At 42.9% G+C, this 20,967-nt stretch overlaps 1 protein-coding gene across 6 annotated transcripts in view; it reads left to right on the top strand.

Annotated features, from left to right (window-relative positions):
* The first annotated feature begins 2,124 nt into the window (after nucleotides 1-2,124).
* DYM (dymeclin) overlaps nucleotides 2,125-20,967 on the top strand; it is a 279,747-nt gene continuing 260,904 nt past the window's right edge. For 2 of the 6 annotated variants that reach the window (XM_034401769.3, XM_034401767.3), the window contains exons 1-2: nucleotides 2,265-2,505; nucleotides 18,210-18,256. The gene's annotated coding sequence lies outside the window, so the exon portion shown is untranslated. Of the gene's footprint in view, nucleotides 2,506-18,209; nucleotides 18,257-20,967 lie in introns of all 6 variants that reach the window. The other 4 variants (XM_087885550.1, XM_034401768.3, XM_087885551.1 and 1 more) reach the window with 4 other exon arrangements.

The following is a 20,967-nucleotide window of genomic DNA, read 5'->3' as shown; positions in this document are numbered from 1 at the left end:
GTTCTGGCCCTGTATTGAGTAAATGCCATTCAACCTACCTACATTTGCTGCAGATATAACTGGCGTTTCTGGAACTGGACAAGTGGGGGGGGGGTGAGTTAAGAAATGACAGACCTCAAATTTGTACAGCATACAGGTAGTCCTCAATTTTTACATCATTACAACTTTAATGACCATTCAAAAATATAAATCGCTGAAAAAAACCCCTGTCCTTGCACTTACAATTGTCACAGCATCCCCACAGTCACATGATCATAATTTTGGCACATGGCAACCGGCATATATTTATGACATTTGACACCGGGAGAGCAGGATTAGCCTGATCCCACAGGGCTGTCTATGGAGCTGCTCAATCACCCAGATCATAGTTTTTCCCAAAGATGTCCCAAAAGTGCGTTTTCAGGAGGCAACTGGATTTTTTTTTTCCTTTTGAAGACATTTCGCTTCTCATCCAAAAAGCTTCTTCAGCTCTGACAGGATAGTGGGGAATGGAAGGATTTATATTCCTTGCTGACAGCTAGTCATTTGCATCTTTTTATAGGGTCGTTGAAGCACCGGAAGTTTATCTGTGTCCTCAGGGTCACCTGAGTGGTGCTCTTGGTTCCTGTAGTCTGCAATTTTTTTCTCTGGCAATCCGTTCCTACTCCCACACCATTCAAAGGGTGTTCATCCCAAATTGTATAGCTAAATCTCTGTAGAGATTCTCTTGTCATCCAGATCATGGTTGTCCCAAAGGTGCTTTTTCAGGAGGCAACTAGACTTCCTTGTTTTTTTTTCCTTTTGCTTCAATGACCCTCTAAACTTTAGAATCTAAAGGATGCAAATATACCAGCTGTCAGCAAGGAATATAAATCCTTCCATTCCCCACTATCCTGTGTCAGTGCTGAAGAAGCTTCCTGGATGAGAAGCAAAACGTCTTCAAAAGGAAAAAAAAAGTCCAGTTGCTTCCTGAAAAAGCACTTTTGGGACAACCATGACCTGGATGACTGAGAAATCTCTACAGTTCCAAAGATGTTTTTCAAAAGACAACTGGACTTTCTTAGGAGTTCCCCCCCCCCTTGAAAACATTTCACTTCTTGTCTAAGAACCGAAGAAGCTTCTTGGAGGAGAAGCGAAACATTTTCAAGGAAAAAAAAACCCAATAAAGTCCAGTTGTCTTTTGAAACAACTTTGGGATCCCCACAGGGCTGTTATGCTCTGTATTGTGGTTCATTTGCAGGCAAATTACTTTTAGTCGCATCAACTTGCCCCTTTGTGAAAAGGGCTCCATCTGGGACACTAAACGGTATGTTTCAAAACGTGAGTTTGCATTTGCAAAACCAGGCCACCCCTAAGTCCCACTAGGGCAAACTACCAAGGGCGGTTTAAACAAGAATAGAATAGAATAGAATAGAATAGAATAGAATAGAATAGCAGAGTTGGAAGGGACCTTGGAGGCCATCTAGTCCAACCCCCTGCTTAGGCAGGAAACCCTACACCACTTCAGACAAATGGTTATCCAACATCTTAAAAACTTCCAGTGTTGGAGCATTCACAACTTCTGGAGGCAAGTTGTTCCATTAATTAATTGTTCTGTCAGGAAATTTCTCCTTAGTTCTAGGTTGCTTCTCTCGATTAAATTCCATCCATTGTTTCTTGTCCTGCTTTCGGGTGATGGAGCATTTGACTTATTTTCTTTTCTTTTTCTTTTTTTAAATGGGAATTGGGGGATACCTATTTTGCCTTTCTTGGTTTTAGAAAATGTTACCACCAAGTCAATGCATATACTACAGTTTTTGTGTGTTGCCTGCCACAAAACAGTAGGAAACGTTATCATTAGAATAGAATAACAAGAGTGCTTGATATTGGGTGTTTCTGATTAGAATAGAATAACAGAGTTGGAAGGGACTTTGGAGGTCTTCTAGTCCAACCCCCTGCTTAGGCAGGAAACCCTACGCCACTTCAGACAAATGGTTATCCAACATCTTCTTAAAAACTTCCAGTGTTGGAGCAGTCACAACTTCTGGAGGCAAGTCGTTCCACGGATTCATTGTTCTGTCAGGAAGGTTTAACTCCGCAGGTAGCCTAGGAAACAACATGGCTTCTGCGTAGGCGGGGAAAGGGAGGAAAATCGCTCCCAACGGCGAACTCAGAGCTGAGGGAGGACTTCATTTCCCGACATGCAACTCCGGTTCCACGTGCCTGGGCGGGGCGGCCTCGGGGGCACGTGATCTCCGCCCACTCGTCGTCGTCGTCGTCGTCGTCCCCCCCCCCTCTCCGGAGAAGGGAAAGTGGTGACGACGTGAAAAAAAGATGGAGATCGCCGACGGAGGGCGTGGCTAGGAGCGGTCGCGCGCAGGTGGGTTGGGGAAATCCGGGAGCGCGCGCGGTCGCAAGCCAGCGGTGGGGAGGACGCGCGACAGGTCCCAGAAGAGATCCGAAAAGGAGGGGGGTGCGGAGAGAAGGGTGGTAGTGGTGGTGGCAAGGTGCGCACCGTCTTTTCCTTCCCCCGGGAAACCGGAGCCGGTGAGTCGGTACCGCCGGAAAGGGTTGCTAACGGGGCCGGCTAGCCTTAGAAAAGGTGGGGCGGGTGGGTGGGTGGTGGAACATGGGACCATTGGGGAAGGCAGCCAGTCAGGGAGGGCGGGGCTAGCAAAATGCTTGCTGCAGGGGAAGAAATATCACTGCCCCCCCCATCCCCCCAGGAGTATATCCTCCCCCCCCCGCGGCGGAGATCCTACATCCATCCCCAAGAGGTGCTAAGCGAGCTATATGGGTCCAGACGTTGCTTGGCCAACACGGGTTTAGTGCTTCGTGTGCCCTATGTGAGCTTAAACCCCGGTGAAGGAAAGCTGGCTTTTTTTGCACGTGTGGACGCATTCCCTGTTTAACCCAGCAGTGCCTTAGGGACCTAGGCAACCTCCCCCTCCAGGGCAGGGCAGGGCAGCCGGGGAAGGAGGGGAGGAGTTGTTAACACCTTGCAGGATTCAAAGTGTGTGTTTGACTTCCCTTGGGGTGTTGGGTCAAGGCAGGCAACACTTTTTATTGTAAGGGCCTGGGCCCTGATTCTTGGTTGTATTGATATTTAAGGTCTTAATTTTCTTGCCTTCTAAAAGGTAGACAGAATGTGAATTCCTATGTATGTATGTATGTATGTAGTTGCGAAGTCGTGTCCGACCCATCGTGACCCCATGGACAACTTTCCTCTCCTCTACCATCCTCTGGAGTCCATTTAAACTCCCGCCGACTGCTTCAGTGACTCCATCCAGCCACCTCGTTCTCTCTCGTCCCTTTCTTCTTTTGCCCTCAATCGTTCCCAGCATTAGGCTCTTCTCAAGTGAGTCCTTCTTTCTCATTAGGTGGCCAAAGGATTTGAGTTTCCTCTTCAGGATCTGGCCTTCTAAAGAGCAGTCCAGGTTGATCTCCTCTAGGACTGACTGGTTTGGTCGCCTTGCAGTCCAAGGGACTCGCAGGAGTCTTCTCCAGCACCATAGTTCATTCAAAGGCCTCAATTCTTTGGCGCTCAGCCTTTCTTATGGTCCAACTTTCATAGCCATACATTGCAACTGGGAAAACCAGTGGTGGGTTTCAAATTTTCTTACTATCGGTTCTGTGGGTGTGGCATGGCTTGGTGGGCGTGGCTTGGTGGGCGTGGCAGGGGAAGGATACTATAAAATCTCCCACCCCACTCCAGGGGAAGGATACTGTAAAATCTCCATTCCCTCCCCAATTCAGGGGAAGGTTACTGCAAAATCCCCATTTCCTCCCGATCAGCTGGGACTTGGGAGGCAGAGAATAGATGGGGGCGGGGCCAGTCAGGATTTTTACTACTGGTTCTCCAAACTACTCAAAATTTCCGCTACTGGTTTTCCAGAACTGGTCAGAACCTGCTAAAACCCACCTCTGGGAAAAACCATAGCCTTGACTATATGCATTTTTGTTGGCAGGGTGATATATGTATATGCATAGATATACTTATATAGGTATGGTGCTTGTCCTGGTTTTAACTGTTTCTATATGTATATAGGTTTACCGCCCAGAATCACATGTCTGAGAAGGGTGGCTATAGAAATTGAAATAAACAAACCGTGGTGGAATCACCACTTAATTGGGTTTATTGATGGGATTAGTATTTTAGATAGCGTAGCTTGAGTTAATCTGGAGTAAAATGGCAGCCTGGGTTGAAACAGGTAGTCCTCAATTTACGACCACAATTGAGCCCAAAATTTATGTTGCGAAGTGAGAAAGTTGTTAAGTGCGTTTTGCCCCATTTCGCGACTTTTATTGCCACATATATTTTTTTTTGCTTTAATTTATATGCCGCCCTTCTCTGGAGACTCAGGGCGGCTTACAATGCGTTAAGCAATAGCCTTCATACTTTTGTATATTTATACAAAGTCATCTTATTGCCCCCACAATCTGGGTCCTCATTTTACCTACCTTAGAAAGGATGGAAGGCTGAGTCAACCTTGAGCCTGGTGAGATTTGAACTTGCAGTAATTGCAAGCAGCAGATGTTAATAACAGTACTTTAGTCCACTGTGCTACCAGTGAACTAAGTGAATCACTGCAGTTGTTAAATTAGTAACATCGTTGCCAAGTGAATCTGGTTTCCCCATTGAATTTGCTAGTCAAAAGGTCATAAAAGGGGATTACATGATCCCAGGACACTGCAACCGTCATAAATGTATGCCAGTTGTCAAGCATCCAAATGTAAATCACATAACTATAGGGATGCTGAAACAGTCATAAGTGTGGAAAATGGTCATAAGTTACTTTTTCACTTGTAACTTTGAACGGTCCCTAAGTGAATGGTTGTAGGTTGAAGACTATTTGTACTTACTGTGGATTCTGGGTTCTCCTAGAGCCGTAGAATCCATATCAAGGAAAGCTAAATTGCAAATTGAATTTAGAGTTAGAAGTCACAACTCGGGCAAGCCTTGGCTGGCTGTGAGGCAGGTCAGTGGCCTCCTTGGCATAACATGCTAAAATATAATTAGTTCAAAGTTAACCCGTTATATGACTAGTATGGTTTGTAAATTGTTTAATTTAGATTTTCAAACCTGGCCACTAGTTCAGTATGCTTTGTGGACCGTTCCAATGCCAATTGTGAATTCAAATGCTAGTTCTTTTCTCCAAGCTACCTCCACTTGGAGCTGGGAAGTCATATATCAACCCTAAGAATAGAATAACTGCTGTGGAACTGTGGCCTCGTTTTACGTGTTTCCTTTGAGTATTCCGTGTGTAAATAAAACTCCAGAGAAAAGAGATTTTCATGGCAATTAGGTTCATACACCTCAAAAGTTTAGATAAGATATGTTGAAATAATCCATGATTGGGGTCATATAAGGTAAAATGTTATTAAGTTCAGGGAATCAAAAAAATAACCAGACCATTGAACTAATTCTGGAAACTTGAATTTGTTTGCGGTATGAAGACAATTGTTTTATTGAGTCATAGACGCTGTGGGAGATTCAAAATCCTATCCTGGTATGTACATCAACCCCAGGGTAATGTGAAGGCAATGTATAGTCACGATTAAGCAGAGAAATCATCCTTTTGCTTCCTTCTGAAATGTAGTTTGAGAGAAAATCCCTTATATCAGAATCAGGTCTTTCCTACCATAAAATAATTTTGGGGAGCCTATATGTGGCCTTGAATCTCTTCAGTTTGTTGCATAAAATAGGTACATGTGTGTTAAACCTCTGGTTGACTTACGCTTATCTTCCTGGTAATTTATTTTTTATGTATTTATTTTTATACATCCTGGTTTTATTTTATAAATAACTCATGGTAGCAAACATATCCAACATACCTTCCTCCTCCCATGTTCCCCACATAGCAACACTGTGAGGTGATTTGGGCTAAGAGAGAGGGACTGGCCCAAAGTCACCCAACTGGCTTTTATGGTTAAGACAGGATTTGAACTTATCATCTCTCCCTTTCTTAGACTGATGCCTTAACCACTAGACCAAACTGGTTATTCTCCCTTGGGCCGCGATTTTGACACCCCTGTCCTAAGCCATTTCAGTACTGATTTTTTTTTTAAATGGCTCCTGGTTGCCTGATCTGTATTCAATCATTTCCTGCCATGTGGATTTCTTGATTTATTTAGTGTATGGCATATCATACATGGATTAGCAATATATATGATGATTTCACCTAGGCCCTCAGTTTACAGCTGGTCAAGATTTGTCCTACAGTTTAGAATAGAATAGAATATAATTTTTTTTTATTGGCCAAGTGTGATTGGACACACAAGGAATTTGTTTTGGTGCATATGGTCTCAGTGTACATTAAAAGAAAAGATACGTTCATCGAGAATCATAAGGTACAACACTTAATGATAGTCATAGTCATTGTTTATTGTTTTTAATTAATGGGGCCAAATTTATATATGTATATTTTAACTGTATTTTAATATTTGTATTTGATGTTTTTACTTGGCTGTTCACCGCCCTGAGTCCTCAGGGAGAAGGGCGGTATACAAATTCAAAATAAATAAATAAATAAATAAATAGGGTACAAATAAGCAATCAGGAAACAATCTCAATATAAATCGTAAGGATACAAGCAACAAAGTTACAGTCATACAGTCATAAGCGGAAGGAGATGGGTGGTGGGAATGAAGAGAAGATTAATAGTAGCACAGATTTAGTAAATAGTTTGACAGTGTTGAGGGAATTATTTGTTTAGCAGAGTGATGGCGTTCGAGAAAAAACTGTCCTTGTGTCTAGTTGTTCTGGTGTGCAGTGCTCTATAGCGTCGTTTTGAGGGTAGGAGTTGTGTTTATGTCCAGGATGCGAGGGGTCTGTAGATATTTTCACAGCCCTCTTTTTGACTCGTGCAGTATACAGGTCCTCCATGGAAGGCAGGTTGGTTTGATGTGGGGCCCTGCAATCACACTGACTGGAGGATGCTATATCCCCTTTATACAGAGAGTCTCGGCAGTCGCCCTGTGAGGTGCGAATCCTATTCAAGGTTGTCCATTGCTGACATAATTCAAAGTTTGGCATCTTTTTTGTGGGGTCATTTATATGGCTTCCTATGTTCCATATAAAAGTGATGCAGTGGCTCAGTGGCTAAGATGCTAAGTCGATCGAAAGGTCAGCAGTTCAGCGGTTCGAATCCCTAGTACCGCGTAACGGGGTGAGCTCCTGTTACTTGTCCCAGCTTCTGCCAACCTAGCAGTTCGAAAGCACATAAAAAATGCAAGTAGAAAAATAGGGACCACCTTTGGTGGGAAGGTAACAGCGTTCTGTGTACCTTTGGCGTTGAGTCATGCCGGCCACATGACCACGAAGATGTCTTCAGAGAGCGCTGGCTCTTCAGCTTTGAAACGGAGATGAGCACCGCCCCCTAGAGTCGGGAACGACTAGCACATATGTGTGAGGGGAACCTTTACCTTTATCTTATGTTCCATATTCTTATGGAGTTCTACAAATTATATGCCAACTCACATATGTAACATTTTCTGTTCGGTAGTATTTCTATGGTTTTCCTTAATAATGGGAAAACGCAAGAATTATGCTTCTTAGTGTTTTAATTCTCCTTGATCACCCAATGCTTTTTTCTGGATGGTTATTCCTATTATAGTCTTGAAAATATAAAACAGTCTTCAAAGTCTCATAATCTACAAGGTTGCTTTAACAAATAAATATTTTCAATTTTACGTACATTTCTTTCTCTGCTACTTGCTATGCTTCCATTGCTGCCAATTCCTTCTTTCAGATTCTTTCTAGAAATCTTTATTTTAAAATTTAAACATGAGGCTTAATATGAATATGTCTTCACTTAGGAGAAGGTGTGATATCTGTGCTCTTGCATTCGTATATCATCTGTTCCGAAGAGAGATTATGCAAAGAAAGAATTAGTTTAGTCACCTGACAATTAATTTAAACAGAACAGGTATCTGATTTTACATGGTTACTTTGCATGTGGCGTCTATGAAACCAGAATTCTTTCGCAATTATGGTTGTGACTTGTCTAAAAATAGCATCTTAGATGAATGATTTCATCATTTACCTAGAATTCTGATATGCAGGATTATGTATAATGAAATGCCTTACAATTTTATATTATATCATTAGCTTCATTAGGTTGATTAAACAAAACAATTTGCAGCTATTTTCACTATGACCTGTAGACCTCTTTTTCAGCTATGCTATCACAGTGCTAGCGACACAGTGGCTCAGTGACTAAGATGCCAAGCTTGTCGATCGAAAGGTCGGCAGTTCAGTGGTTCGAATCCCTAGTGCTGGGTAAAGGAGTGAGCTCCCGTTACTTGTCCCAGCTTCTGCCAACCTAGCAGTTCGAAAGCATGTAAAAAATGCAAGTAGAAAAATAGGGACCACCTTTGGTGGGAAGGTAACAGCGTTCCATGGGCCTTTGGCGTTTAGTCATGCCGGCCACATGACCACGGAGAAGTCTTTAGACAGTGCTGGTTCTTCGGCTTTGAAACGGGGATGAGCACCGCCCCCTAGAGTTGGGAACGACTAGCACATATGTGTGAGGGGAACCTTTACCTTTTACCACAGTGCTACAGATACTCTTCAACTTACAACCAGTTGTTTAGTGCTCATTCAAAATTACAGAGGCACTGAAAAAAGTGACTGATGACCGTTTTCACACTTGGATTGTTGCGGCATCCCCATGATCATGTGATCAAAATTAGGGCGCTTGCAACTGGCATGTATTTATGAGAGTTGCAGTGTCCTGGGATCAGGTGATCCCCATTTGTTATCTTCCCAGCTGATTTCTAACAAGCAAAAAAAAGTCAATGGCAGAAGCCAGATTTGCTTAACAGCTGCATGATTCATTTAGCAACTGCCGCGATTTGCTTAACTATGGCACAAAGATAATAAAATGGTGCATCACTAAGTTAACAACTGTCTTGCTTAACATTCTGGGCTCAATTGTGGTCATCAGTCAAGGACTACCTGTACTTTCCCGATGGTGGAAAAGGAATTGATTCGATCAGTGTAGAATTAATTTTTACTGTAGAAATATATATAATAACAGCAATCGTTTCCAATCTTCCCAACTTGGCAGACCAACGGAAGTAGCAGCAGCGGAGTGATGGGGGAGAGAGAGGATGGTTTCGCGTGTGCGCACGCCGCTTTCAGAAAGGCAGCTTTGCACAAGTGCGTGCTCGCCTGCTGCTTCCGCAGCCCATTTCTGAATGAATAGAATAGAATAGAACAGTGATGGCTAACCTTTTTGCCATCGCGTGCCAGGAGGGAGGGGTGAGAGAGGTTCGAGTGCATGCCCACACCCATAATTCTGTGCGCCCTGCACATGCGCGCGCAACCCCCCTCCCCGCTCCTGGCATGCGATGGCCTGGTAGGCCCATTTTTCTTTCTCACCTGGCTCCAAATCCTCTGTATGCATCTGGGGAGGGTGAAAACAGCCTTCCCCACCCCCACAGAGGCCCTCCGGAGGCCTGAAATGGCCCATTTCCCAACTCCCAGTTTGACAGGAAGCGACAAGGTTTTTGCTGTCCCCATCCTTCAGAGACTCCTAGAGAGGCTCCTGTCCAACCAGGAGTTGGGAAACAGGCCGTTTCAGGCCTCTGGAGGGCCTCTGAGGGGGTGGGGAAGGCTGTTTTTGCCCTCCCCAGATTCATAGAGAGGTTCTGGAGCCAGGTGAGAAAGAGAAACGGGCCTTCCTCACCCCCCTCAGGCTCTCGGGAGGCAGGAAACAGCATGTTTCCCTACTTCTAGTGGCCCCAGAAGGCCCGAAAATCAGCTGGATGGCACGTGCGTGCGTGCCAGAGCTGAGCTGGTGTGCCCTCTGATATGGCTATGCATGCCACAGGTTTGCCATCACGGGAATAGAATAACAGAGTTGGAAGGGACCTTGGAGGTCTTCTAGTCCAACCCCCTGCCCATGGGCCGCGGCCTGGCATTGAGTCATGGACCGGGGATTGGGGACCCCTGATATAGAACATACCTTCTTAGTACATTCATGTACAGGTAGTCCTCGACTTGCAACTGTTTATTTAGTGACCGTTCAAAGTTGCAACAGCACCGAAAAAAGTGACTTATGACCATTTTTCACACTTACGACTGTTGCAGGCATCCCCATGATCACGTGATCAAAATTCAGATGCTTGGCAACTGGTTCATACTTACGACCGTTGCCGTGTCTCAGGGTCACGTGATCACTTTTTGCACCCTTCTGACCAGCGAAGTCAAAGGGGAAGACAGTTTCGCTTAACAACCAGGTTAGTAGCTCATTAACTGCAGTGATTCACTTAACAACTGTGGCAGGAAATGTCGTAAAACGGGGCAAAACTCAAATTCTCACTTAACCACATAAATTTTGGGCTGAATTACGGTCGTAAGTCGAAGCACTAATGCCTTTTATCTCACATACAAAATAGCAGAGATGCCAGGATGTCTATGGAAATTCTCAGTCATCCAGGTCATAGTTGTCCGTGAAAATGTTTCGCTTCTCATCCATGAAGCTTCTTCAGTTCTTCTGAATTTGGGTGAGGAGCAAAATGTTTTCAAGGAGAAAAACCCCAAGAAAGTCTAGTTGCCTTTTGAAAAAGCACCTTTGGGAGACAGGCCAGGATGCTTTCTACATGTTACCCTTTAAACAGCATTGCCCTTAAACAGCATTTCTTTGAAGGATATTTGTGAGGATCATATTCCTACACTGGGAGTTTCCAATTGTATATGACACAACAGGATAACTGGAAGAAATCTAATACAGTGGCTGAAATCTAAGAATAACGAAGCCAGTTGCAAAATTGGGGCACATCGATAAGGATAGTGCATGCAGGCTTTGCATTGTCTAATGTTGTTAACAGTTTATAAACATTTGTCAGCTTATTATTAGAAAGAAGATCAGTGGTGGGTTTTAAATTTTTTTACTACCGGTTCTGTGGGTGTGGCTTGGTGGGCGTGGCAGGGGAAGGATACTATAAAATCTCCATTCCCACCCCACTCCAGGGGAAGAATACTGTAAAATCTCCATTCCATCCCCAATCCAGGGGAAGGTTACTGCAAAATCCCTATTTCCTCTCGATCAGCTGGGACTTGGGAGGCAGAGAATAGATGGGGGCAGAGCCAGTCAGAATTTTAACTTCCGGTTCTCCGAACTACTCAAAATTTCCGCTACTGGTTTTCCAGAACTGGTCAGAACCTGCTGAAACCCACCTCTGGAAAGAATGCCTATTGCATAATGTGATAATCTGCGCGCTGTCTTAATTAGTTCTGCAGGTTCCTTGATCCAAGAAGTTACACATTACCTTTGACACATGAGAGTTGGCTTAATGTCATAGTCTTTTGTTCCTCTATATCAGGGGTGTCAAACTCGCGCCGTCACGGCGGCTTCACGTGATGTATCGGGACTTTTTCCCCCTTCACTAAACCGTGCATGGGTGTGGCCAGCACGTGATGCATCCGGTCTGCAGGCCGGAAGTTTGACAGCCCTGCTCTATATCTTTTGAATAAGATCTTTACGAAGTACATGCATTTTGAGAATGCTTTTCAATGTTCCCTTTAATAGCAGTTAAAGGAGGCTTATATATGTAGTGCTGAAACATCTATCTTTTTTAGCATAGCACTATCTTAATAGTCTGGACCAATAAATAGAAGCAGTCTTATTTCTAATGTTCCTCTTATTATCAGGCTGGTCTATCAACATAACAATTTTAAATTGGGTTTTAAATTTCTGGGGTTTTAAATTTTAGCCGAATTCATTTAATAATTTTAAACTATTTTAACTGATATTGTCTTGTGTTTTTAATAGGCTGTACACAGCCCTGAGTCCTTCGGGAGAAGGGCGGTATAGAAATAAAATTATTCTTATTCTTATTCTTATTATCAGGTCAGTGCATAGTATACATTTAGTGTAGGGGAAGGAAACTATTTAGTTCATTTTAAAATATATCTTCTTGCTACATGCATATTCTCTCTGCTCTTCAATTCCAATGCAAAGCCTTAAATATATAATAATTGGATTATATTCCAATTCCTTACACACCGAAATGTGTATTTTCAAATTATTAAAGCAGCCATGTCTTTCTCCCATGGCTGTTTTAGACATCTGTTTTTCACTGTCTTCACACGTAAAACCATTTCACTCTGTACATATCAGATCACCTCTTTCCATTTACCGGTAGTTCAATACCCATAGTATTTTAGGTAAAGAGGAAATTAATGATGAAAAAGATACCTGGGTAAAGAATAAATTCAAGCAACAGTAGATGCTGGTAAAGCCAAAAGGGGATGGATGGATGGATGGATGGATTCATTCATTCATTCATTCATTCTAGAAAGTGACATTGATACAAGCTAGGCTGATTGTTGCCAAGCTCTTCCTAATATCTTAAAACAGGGATCAGCAACCCGCAGCTCTGGAGCCGCATGTGGCTCTTTCATCCCTCTGCTGCAGCTCCCTGTTGCCAGTCGGCTCCACAATTGATAGGGCTTTCGGTTAAGACAGGTAAAGGAAAAAGGATGCCATGCTAGGAGGAGACTCTATGGTGGGGGAACTGGACTTCCGGTCGGCTCCAGAATTGAATGGGGGGCTTCCAGTTAGGACCTTTGTGGCTCTTTTGAGTGTTTAAGGTTGCCGACCCCTGTCTTAAACCTTTTCATCTGTTCAAAGACACTCTTCTTTGGAACTAATACTACGGTAACTTAGCTACTACTTGAAGATGTGTGAACTTCACATGCCTGGGGAATTCTGGGGGTTGAAGTCCACACATCTTCAAATTGCCAGGGTTGTGAAACACTGTACCTTGATAAACTATGGTTTCCGCTTCAGTTCACAACATAAATCCCGTTATAGTTTAACTCATAGTATGTGTAAATAGCATATTACTTTCCTTGCTGCGCTAAAAGTTGTCAACAAAACCATGGAAATCACGTAAGACCTCCCAGTGTCCTTGTTCCCTCAAGTGATTGAAGTCTACAGACCTAAATGTTCATTCCCCATTTGCTGCAGATAAATTTTTAGAGACTGAAAATTGGACAAATCCTCCCACCATCTATTCATTCTGGCAGGAATGACATCCACAGACGCTGCAGCTGGTTGCCAAGGATACCCCGTTTGCATTTCTGCGCCTTCCCAGCCAAAATATTCCAAATGACATCTTATGGCCACAATATGTTTTCTTTTCTGAATTTAAAAAAACATTCCAAAGGGAGGAAATGGATTTATGACAGGAAGTGCATTCAGGGTGGCATTTTTTTTAATTTAAGGATCGAGTAGCTTATTCAAGAATACAATTCTATAACTCTTGAGTTATGGAATCAATATATATAATTATATAGAGTCAGTATAATTAAGCTATGTAAAGGTTCAAATACAGATTAGGCAAAACCTAGCTCAAAAACTTACTGTGCACCAAGACAAATTCCTTGTGTGTCCAATCACACTTGGCCAATAAAAATTGTATTGTATTGTATTGTATTGTATTGTATTGTATTGTATTGTATTGTATTGTATTGTATTGTATTGTATTGTATTGTATTGTATTGTATTGTATTGTATTGTATTGTATTGTATTCTATTCTATTCTATTCTATTCTATTCTATTCTATTCTATTCTATTCTATTCTATTCTATTCTATTCTGTGAGAAAGATCTTGGAGTCCTAGTTGACGATCACTTAAATATGAGCCAGCAGTGTGTGGCAACAGTCAAAAAAGCTAATACAATCCTTCGTTGTGTAGCAGAGACAGAATCAAAATCACGTGAAGTATTAGTACCGTTTTATAAAACCTTAGTAAGGCCACACCTGGAATACTGCATCCAATTTTGGCCAGCAGATTACGAGAAAGATGTCGAGACTTTGGAAAAAGTGTAAAAAAGAGCAACTAAGATGATCACAAGGCCTGGAGATGAAAACATACGGTTGCAGGATTTGGGTTTGGCTAATGTAGAAAAAAAGAAGAACTAGGGATGACATGATAGCAGTATTCCAGTATTTGAGAGGTTGCCACAAAGAAGAGGGGGTCAACTTATTTTCCGAAGCATCACAGGGCAGGACAAGAAACAATGGATTGAAACTAATCAAGGAGAGAAGCAACCTGGAATTAAGGAGAAATTTCCTGACAGTGAGGACAATTAACCAGTGGAACAGCTTGCCTTCAGAAGTTGTAGATGCTTCATTACTGGAGGTTTTTAAAAAGAAACTGGACAGAGTACCTGTCTGAAATGGTATAGGGCACGGGTGTCAAACTCACGGCCTGTGGGCCGGATGTGTCACGTGCTGGCCCCACCCAGTTTAGCGAAGGGAAAAAAAAGTCCTGATACATCATGTGACGATGCCCTGACGACGCACGTTTGACACCCCTGGTATAGGGTCTCCTGCTTGAGCAAGGGGTTGGATTAGAAGACCTTCCAGCTCTATTCTGATTGATTGATTGATTGATAAGTATAGCTAAGTGATTATAGGTAGTTACTTAACAACCTTGTTCTTGGCTCTGTCTGTCATCCAGTCCGTGGCCGTCAAAAATCACCAGGAAACGATGTCAAGCAACAATTGTTTAATCGAAGTCTAGCAGCAACACAGCAAGGAGAACAGAACGAGCCGGATCACGGGGTTTAAGTCAGCGCTGCACGCAACCGCCGTGCAGCGCTATGTATTTTCTCCCCGGTTCCTAAATTACCATCCGGCATTCAAAGTTCAAAATTCCCCCTCCCCACATCAGCTGTTGAGCGCCGTGACGATCCCGATGGCGCAGCCACAACGTCATAGGACAGCACCGGTAGTTCTCAGAAGGTTACGTCTCTTGGCTGCTGGCTGCTGCGCGGAGCCGTCCCCACCGTCATAGGCAGTCAGGTGGGCGCCCTAATCGGTCCCAGGTCCCCAGCGATGGCGAGTCCGGGCCGGGGCTTGACACTTGTTACTAACTTAATAATTGCAGTGATTCATTTAACTGTGACAAGAAAGGCCCTAAATGGGCAGAACGCACTTAACAAATGTCTTGCTTAACCCCACAATTGTTGGGTTCAATTGTGTTTGTAAGTTGAAGGCTATCTCTACTTAGCTCTTTAACTCGGCCATAACCCAGTCTTAAATTATCTGTAAAAATAATATTCACATTTGCAGATCTGAAAAAATGATATTCAAGCTATTTAAATATGCCGATCATGTGGGTGATATAATGAACCATAAGAGGCATCAGAACTGTCTGCATCTGTGTGATATTGCAATAATCACATGTAACATTAAGCTGCTGTTGCTGATAAGCCTTGGCCTCTTAAGAATTTTTATTAAAGGAAAAAAAGAGAAAAAATGTCTAGATCACTAATATATATCCCTTACATGCAAAACGATTGTATTAACCTCTGAGCCACAAGTTCTCCTCCCTTCATCAGCTTGAGCCAGGGGAGAGATTAAGTGTTTTTGTATCGAGGCACCTGGTCTACCCCAAAGTGGGAGGGAGTGTACTGCATCCCTTTCGCCTTTCAGCTCCAATCCAGGAGCCCTCAAGCAGTCGCATTGACGACAAACCATTTTATACCAAATTTATATTTTGCTGATAAAGAAATAAAGGGAGACTAGTATAGATCTATTTCAAACTATTTAGCTCTCATCAGCTAGCCATACCCTTACTTGGATTCGAACTTTGTCATCAATGCGACTGCTATATATAGCAATATATATATATTGCTATAATGTTACATACCTAAGACGATTTTGCTTTATTTTACAATAAGAATTAATGGGAACTTGTATCCAAAATAGTATATGGCAGTGTTTCTGGACCTTGGGCACTTGAAAAAGTATGGACTTCAACTCCCAGAATTCTCCAGCCAGCAAGGGAGTTGAAGTCCACACCTCTTCATGTGGTCAAGAAATACTGGTATATGGAATCTAGAACGCTAAATGCATAAGCTCCTAGAAAACAGGTTTTAGATGCAGTGTTCTTTACAAATTTAACCTCCAATTCTTGGTGTGTAATTTAGATGTAGTTTGTAGTATATATTATACTTATAGTTCTTGCTGTAGCAATAGCAATAGCAATAGACTTATATACCGTTTCATAGTGCTTTTACAGCCCTCTATAAGTGGTTTACAGAGCCAGCATATTGCCCCCAACAATTTGGGTCCTCATTTTACCCACCTTGAAAGGATGGAAGGCTGAGTCAACCTTGAGCCTGGTGAGATTTGTACTGTCAAATTGCAGGCAGCCAGCAGCCAGCAGAAATAGCCTGCAGTACTACACTCTAACCACTGCGCCACCTCGGCTACATTTTAAACTAAACTCTTTCAACCTTTTTTTTTTTTTTGTGATTGAGGTTGTATTTCTTGGTATCATGATGCAAAGAGGAGACTTAAAAGATGCTAGATGTGAATAACCAACACATTTCAATCACAAAGCCTTTTTTTTTTTAAAGAAATGTAGAATTACTTTATTGTAAAAATTGTTTATCCTCCATTCCAGGGATTGGCAATTTAATTGCTCACAAACTAATTTTGCGAGGTGGTTTAGCAAACAAGTTTGGGGCTGTAAAATTCAGATTTGGGGGTTGAAGTTTAAAGCAGTGTTTCTTAACCTTGTCTGCTTTAAGATGTGTGGACTTCAACTCCCAGAATTCCCCCGTAAGTGTAAAAAATGGTCATGTCAACACATGTCAATCATATGTCAATCACTAAACAAATGGCTCTAAGTCAAGGACTACCTGTATGCTAATTTTATTTGTAGCTCTCCTGTGGATATACCCAAGCTTTGGGCAGCCACATGTAGCCCTGCAGCCTCAGCTGATACAACTTCCTTGGACAATATGAGAGATGTAGATACTGTAATGCCATGATGGCGAACCTATGCCACGTGTGCCACAGGTGACACGCAGAGCCCTCTCTGTGGGCATGCGAGCCGTTGCCCCAGCTCAGCTCCTCTGTGCATGCACGGGCGCCTCCCGCTGGCCAGCTGATTTTTGGGTCTGCCACGCAAACGCAGGGGATGGGGCGCATGCGGGAGACGCGTGTGCATGCGTGGGGGGCAAGGGGAGCATGGGCATTGCATTATGGGTTATAAGTGCAGGGAGACCTACTAGGCCCAAAATGGGGCACCGGGGGGGGGTGCGGCGCGGCCATTTTTGCTCCCAGGAGGCTGCAGGGAGGCCTACTAGGCCCAAAACAGGGCGCGGGGAGGGAGTGCATGTGCAGGGAGGTGAGGGTTGCGGGGGGGGGGGTCACGTGCGCATTGTATTATGAGGGCGGGCGCGCTTTCCGCACACGATAACGAAAAGGTTCGCCATCACTGCTGTAGTGGATATGCTATTTAAATTAGGTTTAGGTTTAGGATTATTTGGATTTATATACCGCCCTTCTCCCGAAGGACTCAGGGCGGTGAACAGCCAAAGATAAAACACATACAATATAAAATTTAAAAACAATTTAAAACATATTAAACAAATCTGGCCCATACTAATTAAAACACCCCTTTTTAAAAAAATAAATTAAAATTAAAATGAAGCAATTAAAAAGAGTTAGGCCAGCCCAGCTTGTTGGAATAAAAAAGTCTTGAGGGCACAACGGAAAGTGCGTGCTAAAAGCTAAGTTAGCTTTTAGAATTCTTTGATATACCTTGACAAAAGCTCTTTGACGCTTTCATATCAGTGGCTGATGGTAATGTTTGCAGTGGCTGATGGTAATGTTTGCATTAGCATTAAACTGCTTGCAGCAGGATGCATTAGAATGTTAAATAAAAGTTACTCTTTAACCATCTAGCAATTCTGGATGGGTTGTGAGCAGGGTGGATAAAAATCAATGATTTTTTTAAAAAAATCAAAAAATTCAGATTTTTTTGATTTAAATCGTAGTTTTTTGATTTAAATCAGATTTTTTTATTTTTATTGAATTTATTTTAATAAAAAACTTTTGGGGTAAAAATCTATCGTAAGATAGTTTTCTGTTTAAGATACATAAATAATTTAGTTTATTCAGCATGAAATGGAGCTTAGTTATGTAGCATGAGGCTGTATATTCTGCAACACTGGGACTATCGGTGAGTCAACAGTGGGTCAAAGGAGTAGCAGAGATGACAGTTGCTCTTTAAAAATTATGATTTAAATTGATTTAAATCAAGCCTTTTTACTTGTGATTTAAATCAACTTGATTTAAATCAAATCCACCCTGGTTGTGAGGATGACTTTCTGCATACATGTGTTGACTGATATAATTCACAATGAAAGCTTGACCTTGCTGCCTTAATTCACTTCATAATACCCATCTTATAGTTGTCTGGTTCTTTTCTACAGGAAGACTGAAATTCACCAAGCAAGACAAGCAATCTGAAATTCAGAAGGTAAGAAGGATTTTTTTTTTTTTTTTGGTATATAAAAAGTTTTATGATCTTCAAATAGGATGTTTGTATAAGAAACATTTATACGTTGAAGCACAGCAATAAAATAATGTGTTGCAGGTGACTGCTGAAATTAAACATTTGCTTTCCGGCTTTTTGTGGGCTTTCCAAATTTATTGTTGTCACCTTTTTGGTCATATAATACTTTACAGGAAGCAAATAAGTGAATTTCTCATTCATATTCTCCCAAATAATTCTGTTAATTTAATCTGCTGGAATAGTGCTAGTTTTAACATTATGCTTCAAGAGATGTGCCAGAGTGTTGCTGTTTGTAAGGTTTTTGTACACCCTTAGGATTAATTTGGGTCCCAAAGTGGTTTAAAATTCTCCCTCATTATTCCAGATAGGATCTTTTCTAAGTTCCAATATTTGCTTCCTTTGTACCTCATCCAAAACGTGATGAGAAAAATACAGCAACCCTTGCTTATCTCTGTGTCCTGTTTAAAAGAGGAAGCAAAGCTTTATTTCCCTCGGCTTTATTACTGCGTTCCTATTGGTTCTTTGCTTTCCTTTAGATGGAAAAGAATTTGAGGATTACATAGAACAGGGGTGTCAAACTCGATTTCATTGAGGGCCACCTCAGGGTTGTGTTTGACCTTGGTGGGGCAGGGTGGGCGTGGCCAGCTCGATGTCACTCGTGTTGCTGGCAGAGTGCCTTTGGTGGCCCAAGCACTCTGCCAGCAAAATCAGGCTCCCGAGCTTCGTTTTCAGCTGTTTTCAGCCTCCTGCAACACTTTGCCAATGAAAATGGAGCTCTAGAGGCCCTCCCAACCTCCGTTTTTGCTGGCAGAGGCACCATGGGCTGGTCCTTTGCTGTTTTGAGGGCAGCCCCACGGGCCAGATCTAAGCAGCCCGCTGGCCGGATCCGGCCCCCGAGCCTTGAGTTTGATACCCCTGACATAGACACACAATGTGCACAATGTGTAAGGGTAAAGGTTACCCCTATCCGGTCGTATCTGCCCTGGGGGTGGGGGCAGTGCTTATCTTCATTTCCTAGTTGGGGGACCAAACTGCCAACCTTTCAATTAATAAACCCAGTGGTAGACCACTATGGTCCCATATGGCATGATGATGGCATTGGACTAGAGCAAGGGTCCTGTTCTGTCCCTGTCACACACGCACACACGCCAACAGACGTTCAAGAGTTAAAGACCAAACCAGCCGGCAAAATCCTTTTCCTTATGATAACGGAACTTGGCAACAACCTAGTGGCTGCCTGCCAAGAGTTTATTACTTACAAAGAGGAGAGATAACTTCTTCCCGCTTCTGGTACATCAAAGGAAACAGCTCAATAATTACAGAGTCAATCAAGTCCAAAGATAATCCAGCAAAGTCTATAGCAAAAGTCCGGCAATGCAGAATGGCGTGGAAGCTTTCAGCTTTGTTCGTCACAAGGTTTGACTGGCCACCACGCTCCCTTTTATACCTTGTGGGGTGTGGTCCATTGACTCAGCCTAATCTTGGGCACGCCTTTTCTTCTGTTGCATGCGCTTATCTCTGCGACGCTGGCGTGGATCCAGCCAAGACTCATTACTCTCATCACTGTCCACCTGTGGCTGCGTGGACGTGCTTGGCCCCAGCCCTATCTCTTGCCCTTCGGCAGACACCAAAGGCATTGCCAAAGAGAGGGTCCTGGAGAGGGAGGCCTTGCCAACTCCTCTCCTTCACTCTCGGAGTCCTCTCCTGCCGATGACACAGGCTCAGGTAACGGAGCCACAACAGGTCTCCAATCTCTGGGTCATGGCCCGCTACCAGGCCATGGGCTAATTGCCACCGGGCTACATGAGTGGCTGGCCGGTGTGTGCACCTCTGTACGTGCGCACAGCCCCACTCACACAAGCCTCATTGCGGGCGCTTGCGGCCCCACTCACACGGGCATCGCCATAAATGTCGCTGGCTCGTACGCATGCACACATGTGCTCGTCCTTCCCACAAAATCATTCCCTCTCTCCCCTGTTCCCCAGCTCCAAGTCGCAACCGGGAAAGGTTGGGGAACTCTGGACTAGAGCCTCTAAATATATATTTAGTGGAATATATATGTTTTCACTGCCTTAATTTTTTTGTTTGTTTCCCTTTCGAAGAGAATTTGTGTTGGTGAACTCTAAAGACCATTAAGCCTCTATTAAATATTTATTGAAAATCATAGTATTGAATCGTTGTCCTTGGATGATCTCAACCGGACATTGAGATTATATTTGCTTGCTTTTATGATTTAACAGATGACAACCGTGCTCTTAGAACTGACATTATATTAAATACACAAGTGTTTTAGAATTGCAATACATGCGTTTGGTTTGGATATAAAACCCATATGGTAACGTTCTAGGAATTCTTGGGGGAGGGATTGCATTTCCATCAATCTCATGCTTTTGGAAACTTCAGATCTTTTAAAGAATAATTCAAGAAACGTCTCTGTCTGCCAGAGAATGCTAGCTAACCTAGTTAAGCGCTTGCATATCCCAGAGGTATAAGATTCTTGGCTGATGGGTAGAGATTAATTGTACGATCTCTATTTCTTTCTTTTTTTTAATCCACACACATTCTAAATTTCAATTAAATATGACAAGCTTTTGTCCTCTGTTATACTAGAGCAGTGATGGCTAACCTTTTTGCCGTCGCGTGCCAAAAGCGGGGGGAGCATGGGGGGATTGTGC

The sequence above is a fragment of the Pantherophis guttatus genome, chromosome 2, assembly GCF_059756535.1.
Source record: "Pantherophis guttatus breed Tessera chromosome 2, ASM5975653v1, whole genome shotgun sequence".
NCBI lineage: Eukaryota > Metazoa > Chordata > Lepidosauria > Squamata > Colubridae > Pantherophis > Pantherophis guttatus.
This window is presented reverse-complemented; position numbering and strand designations above follow the sequence as displayed.